Below are 6306 nucleotides of genomic sequence, written 5' to 3'. Positions count from 1 at the left end.
GGATTGGGGTACAGAGATAAGAGGTTGGGGTGTGGAAATAAGGGATTGGGGCACAGAGATAATAGGTCGGGGTGTGGAAATAAGGGATTGGGGGTTCTTGCCCCCTAGAAAAGCAGGACTTGCCACTAAGGGTGAAGGAGAAGGGGCTGAGGGGTACTTGGCCCTCCCCCAGAAAAGCAGGACTTGCTGCTAAGGGTGAGGGAGAAGGGATTGAGGGGTACTTGCCCCTCCCCCAGAAAAGCGGGACTTGCCGCTAAGGGTGAAGGAGAAGGGGTTGAGACACGGAGAGAAGGGGTTGGGATACTTGCCCTTTCCCCAGAAAAGCAGAGAAGGGGTAGAGACAAGGAGAGAAGGGGTTGGGGTACTTGCCCCTTCCCCAGAAAAGTGAGACTTGCCGCTAAGGGTGAAGGACCAAGGCAGGTGTCCCTGCGTGGTCTGACACCCTTGAAATGTGGGTGAGTAATCAGAGAGGTGTCCCTGCAATGATTAAACACCAAGGGAAGGCTGCCTTCCCAGTCTGTGACTGGCGCCGGAGTTTTGGGTCCACAGATAAAACGTGTCTCCTTTGTCTCTACCAGAAAATGAAAGGAATTGAAATTAAGAGAAGGGAGAGATTGAAGTGTGGCGCCAAGATTGAAAGGAGTAAGAGGTTGAGGGATAGTGAGGGAGGTTGGAGAAGAGAGTAAAAAGAGGCCGCTTACCGGATTTGAAATTGGTGAGATGTTTCGCGGGCTGGTCGGTCTGGGGACCTGAGGTCGTAGGTGGATCTTTCTCACAGAGCAAAGAGCAGGAGGACAGGGGATTGATCTCCCAAGGGAGGTCCCCCGATCCGAGTCACGGCACCAGATTTCATGCGCGTCCGTGTGAAGAGACCACCAAACAGGCTTTGTGTGAGCAATAAAGCTGTTTATTTCACCTGGGTGCAGGTGGGCTGAGTCCAAAAAGAGTCAGCGAAGGGAGATGGATTATCATTAGTTCTTATAGGTTTTGGGATAGGCGGTGAAGTTAAGAGCAATGTTTTGCGGGCAGGGGGTGGATCTCACAAAGTACATTCTCAAGGGTGGGGAGAATTACAAAGAAGCTTCTTAAGGGTGGGGGAGATTACAAAGTATATTGACCAGTTAGGGTGGGGCAGGAACAAATCACAATGGTGGAATGTCATCAGTTAAGGCTATTTTTACTTCTTTTGTGGATCTTCAGTTACTTCAGGCCATCTGGGTATATACGTGCAAGTCACGGGGATGCCATGGCTTGGCTTGGGCTCAGAGGCCTGACACCCACCTCGGCCTCCCAAAGTGCTGGGATTACAGGCGTGAGCCACCGAGCCAGGCTAGGGTTTTTTTTTTTTTTGAGATGGAGTTTCGCTCTTGTTGCCCAGGCTGGAGTGCAGTGGCGCGATCTCCGCTCACCGCAATCTCCACCTTCCGGATTCAAGTGATTCTCCTGCTTCAGCCTTCTGAGTAGCTGGGATTACAGGCATGCACCACCACGCCCGGCTAATTTTATATTTTTAGTAGAGATGGGGTTTCTCCATGTTGGTCAGGCTGGTCTTGAACTTCCAACCTCAGGTGATCTGCCCGCTTCAGCCTCCCAAAGTGCTGGGATTACAGGTGTGAGCCACTGCGCCCAGCCTGGGTTACATTTTTATAGGTGGTCAGGGAAGCCTTCGCTGGGAATGTGACATTTGAAGAAAGAGAACAGCAGTGCAAAGGCCCTGAGGCAGGAATATGCCTGGTGTGACCTGGAGACCTGGGTGGCTGAAGCCACAGGTGATACAGGGCAGTGGGAAACAAGGCAGAGGGTGAGATGGGGGTAGAGTGTGTAGACCTGAGCTGTGCAAGAGAACTGCGTGTGATGGTGGCAGTGTCCCGCACCAGCACTGCGTGATGTGGTAGCCACTGGCCACGTGTGGTTCTTGATCACTTGCAATGTAGCTACTGTGACTTCAAGATGTGGATGTTTAATTGTATTTAGTTACATTGAAATTAAAATAGCCCCATGTCAGTAGTGGCTGCTGCACTGAACAGGTCTAGACCCTGTTATAAGGACTCTGGCTTTGACCTTTAGCGACATAGGAAGCCATTAGAGGATTTGAGGAGAAGAGTAGTCATTCAATGGGACTCAACTTCTTGGTCAGACCAAGTCATAAGGCTAGTCTGGATTCAAGCGGAAGGGAAATAGACTTCACCTCTTGACGAGGGGGAGGTACCAGGGGCATACGGGGAAGGGAACAATTGACAGCGGCTGTTTTTTGGAGACAATGCGCCACGGTGCGCCCCCTGGCGGCAGCTGGGAAAAGAGGCCCGGAGTCTAAGTTTGACCCGTGAATGGACCCAACTTTTTTTTTCTTTTCTTTTCTTTTTTCTTCTTTTCTCTTTTCTTTTCTTTCTTCTTCCTTCCTTCCTCCCTCCGTCCCTCCCTCCCTTCCTTTCTTGACGGAGTCTCGCTCTGTTGCTCAGGCTGGAGTGCAGTGGTGCAGTCTCAGCTCACTGCAACCTCCACCTTCTGGTTTCAAGCGGTTCTCCTGCCTCAGCCTCCCGGTAGCTGGGATTACAGGCTCCCGCCACCATACCCAGCTAATTTTTTGTATTTTTAGTAGAGACGAGGTTTCACCATGTTGGCCAGGCTGGTCTCGAACTCCTGACCTCATGATCCGCCTGCCTCGGCCTCCCAAAGTGCTGGGATTACAGGCGTGAGCCAACTTATTAGTATCTCTGTCCTCTGGATCCCACGTCAGAATCGCCCAGGACTCAGATGTGGAATGGACACTTTAGTGGCACAGATGGCAGCAGGGGGGGTTTACTATTTGTAACGCAAAAAGGATTTAAATAGTGCCTGCAGGGCTCAGTCTCCCAATTTAAACTTTGGCATTTGTGGTTTCAAACTCACAGAATCTGAATGGTTGCCCCAAAAGACCGATGTCTTGATTCCAAATTAGCCTCTATCTGACAGGCCCAGCTGCCACCCGCTGCCACAAAAAAACAAGTTCAGGGGAATGGTTTGGTTTTATGTTTGTTTGTTTTTGAGACAGAGTCTTGCTCTGTCACCCAGGCTGGAGGGTAGTGAAGCAATCTCGGTTCACTGCAACCTCTGCCTCCCAGGTTCAAGCGATTCTCCTGCCTTAGCCTCCCTAATGGCTGGGATTACAGGCTCCTGCCACCACGCCCGGTTAATTTTTGTAATTTTAGTAGAGACGGGGTTTCACCATGTTGGCCTGGCTGGTCTTGAACTCCTGATCTCAAGTGATCCACCTGCCTTGGCCTCCCAAAGTGCTGGGATTACAGGGGTGAGCCACCGCCCCCCGCCTCACTCTTTACTACGGGCAGATTCGTCATAGCCTTGGGGGTTGAACTCTGCAATTCTCACAGCAGCCCAGGGATGCGGCTTCTGTTATTATCCCCATTATATAGATGAGGAAACTGTGGCTCAGGGAATTGAGGGAACTCTCCAGGGTCACAAGGCATGGTGGAGACACAGGCAGGGGCATTAGCCAGGGCAGGACACAGAGGCAGAGGCCTCGAATGCCAGGATGAAGAAATGGAACACCTTCCTATGAGGAGGGAAGTAATGAAAGGGAAGGGAGAATAAGGGCCTATTTTTTTTTTCAATGAGGATAGGTCTGGCTTTATGTTTGCATCCAAGCTTCAGGGGAACCTTGAAGTCTTGGAAGTTCTTTTCTTTTTTTTCTTTTTTTGAGATGGAGTCTCACTCTGTCGCCAGGTTGGAGTGCAGTGGCACAATCTCGGCTCACTGCAACCTCCAGCTCCCTGGTTCAAGCGATTCTCCTGCCTCAGCCTCTGAGTAGCTGGGATTACAGGCACGTGTCACCATGCCCGGCTAATTTTTGTGTTTTTAGTAGAGATGGGGTTTCACCACATTGGCCAGGGTGGTCTTGATCTCCTGACCTCGTGATTCGCCCACCTCAGCCTCCCAAAGTGCTAGGATTACAGGCGTGAGCCACTATGCCTGGCCGGAAGTTCTTATTTTAAGAAGTCCCTGAAGGATGCAGACTAGGGGGCTATTAGAACAGTTGCCCAGGCGCAGTGGCTCATGCCTATAATTCCAGCACTTTGGGAGGCTGAGGCAGGAGGATGGCTTGAGCTCAGGAGTGAGAAAAGCCTGGGCAACATGGGGAAACCCTGTCTCTACAAAAAATTAGTGGGGCGTGGTAGCACGTGCCTGTATTCCCAGCTATTCAGGAGGCTGAGGTAAGAGGGGATAGCTTGAGCCCAGGAGATGGAGGCTGCAGTTAGCTGAGATTGTGCCACTGCACTCCAACCTGGGTGACAGAGCAAGACCCTGTCTCAAAAAAAAAAAAAAAAAAAAACAAGAAAACAAAAGAAAGAAAAGAAAGAATCCGTATAATAGGCCTGCCTAGGAAAAAAATGTCCAGATAATAAGTAAGGGAAAAAAATGGTAGAAATATGTATGTAGAATGAGTTCATTTTGGTTAAATAAATAAATTTATAAAACTAACATTTATTGCCTGCTAAGACATGCCAGGGATTGTCTGAATTTTTTTTTTTTTTTTTTTTTTTTGAGACAGAGTCTTGCTCTGTCGCCCAGGCTGGAGTGCAGTGGCGCGATCTCGGCTCATTGCAAGCTCCGCCTCCCGGGTTCACCCCATTCTCCTGCCTCAGCCTCCCGCGAGTAGCTGGGACTACAGGCGCCCGCCACCATGCCCGGCCTGTCTGAATGTTTTCTGTGGGCTTTGTCACTAATCCTACGACTGTTAACGATTCCCATTTTACAGGTGCAGAGGTCACACAATGCCCAAGAATGGCAAAGTGCGGTGGCAAACCTAGGTCTTCTGACCCCAGAACCCAGGCTCTCAACCCCTGTGCCCTCGTGCAGGTGGTCCTGGACTTGCTTGGTGCACCAGACCTTAGTAATTCAGTTTTTTCCATAGCGCCCCCAAAGAAATACCTAACAGTTCCATTCTCATCTGGTGAAGTCTAAACAACCTAAGCTCTTATGTCCTAAGAAGTTAGTAGCCATTTGAAAATATGTAGAGCTGAGGAGTTTGAGATCAGCCTGGGCAACATAGCGAGACCTTGTCTTTATTAATATAAAAAATGAAAATATATAGACACATAAATTGAAAGAAAACAATTTTTTTTAATTTCATTCTTAACCATATTTCCTTACTAAGGTGAACGTGTGTGCTTGTTAGGCACTGTACCAGTTCTCAAAACCCTGGAAACAGACTGAACACCGCCACCCTCAGTTCCTGGTTGGCATTGATTTTCTAGTGGGATTTGCCTTTTATCCCTGCAACCAATGAAAATGCAGGTTGGAGCCAGGCGCGGTGGCACACGCCTGTAATCCCAGCTACTCGGGAGGGTGAGGCAGGAGAATTGCTTGAACCTGGGAGGCGGAGGTTGCAGTGAGCCAAGATCCCGCCACTGCACACCAGCCTGGGTGACAGAGCGAGACTCTGTCTTAAAAAAAAAAAAAAAAAGAAAGCACAGACAGCATATGTCCACTCCTGTGAACCATTCGATTTGGAATCATTTGGCTCCTTTGTCAATAGGGTGTTGGGGTTGGGCGCTATGGGACTTTTTTTTTTATTATACTTTAAGTTTTAGGGTACGTGTGCACAACGTGCAGGTTTGTTACATATGTATACGGGACATTTTTAAATGTTTTATTTATGGATGTAGTAAAGATCCCATGGAGATGGAGATCTTGTACAAATATCCATCCTCATCTGTACATTTTTTAAAACAGGATAGGAACATTACAAGAAATAATTAGCCCCTGTTTCATTAAATCTTCTGTTGTAGGAGTTTGCACATGTTCGGCTTTTTGTAAAGCGGGTACTGAGACAACTTCGACAGCGGTTTTGAAAGATCAATCTGAATTTTCTTAGGTTCAGCATTTTTTATTTTGCCCACATCTGTGGAAGAAGAGGGCCTGTAGAGTGTCAGGGATCTCAGAGAGATCCATAAAAATCTATCCATCCATCCATCTATCTATCTATCTATCTATCTATCTATCTATCTATCTATCTATCTATATCATCTATCTATCTATATCATCTATCATCTGTCATCTATCTATCTATTATCTATCATCTATCTCTCTCATCTATCATCTATATCTATCATCTATCATCTATCATCTATCTATTATCTATCTATCTATCTATCTTTTTTTTTTTTTTTGTGAGACACCATTTTGGCTGTCGCCCAGGCTGGAGTGCAGTGGCGTGATCTCAGCTCACTGCAACCTCCACCTCCTGGGTTCAAGAGATTCTCCTGCCTCAGCCTCTGGAGTAGCTGGGATTACAGGCTCCCACCACCA

The sequence above is a fragment of the Pongo abelii genome, chromosome 20 (assembly GCF_028885655.2).
Source record: "Pongo abelii isolate AG06213 chromosome 20, NHGRI_mPonAbe1-v2.0_pri, whole genome shotgun sequence".
In the NCBI taxonomy this organism is placed as follows: Eukaryota; Metazoa; Chordata; class Mammalia; order Primates; family Hominidae; genus Pongo; species Pongo abelii.
This window is presented reverse-complemented; position numbering follows the sequence as displayed.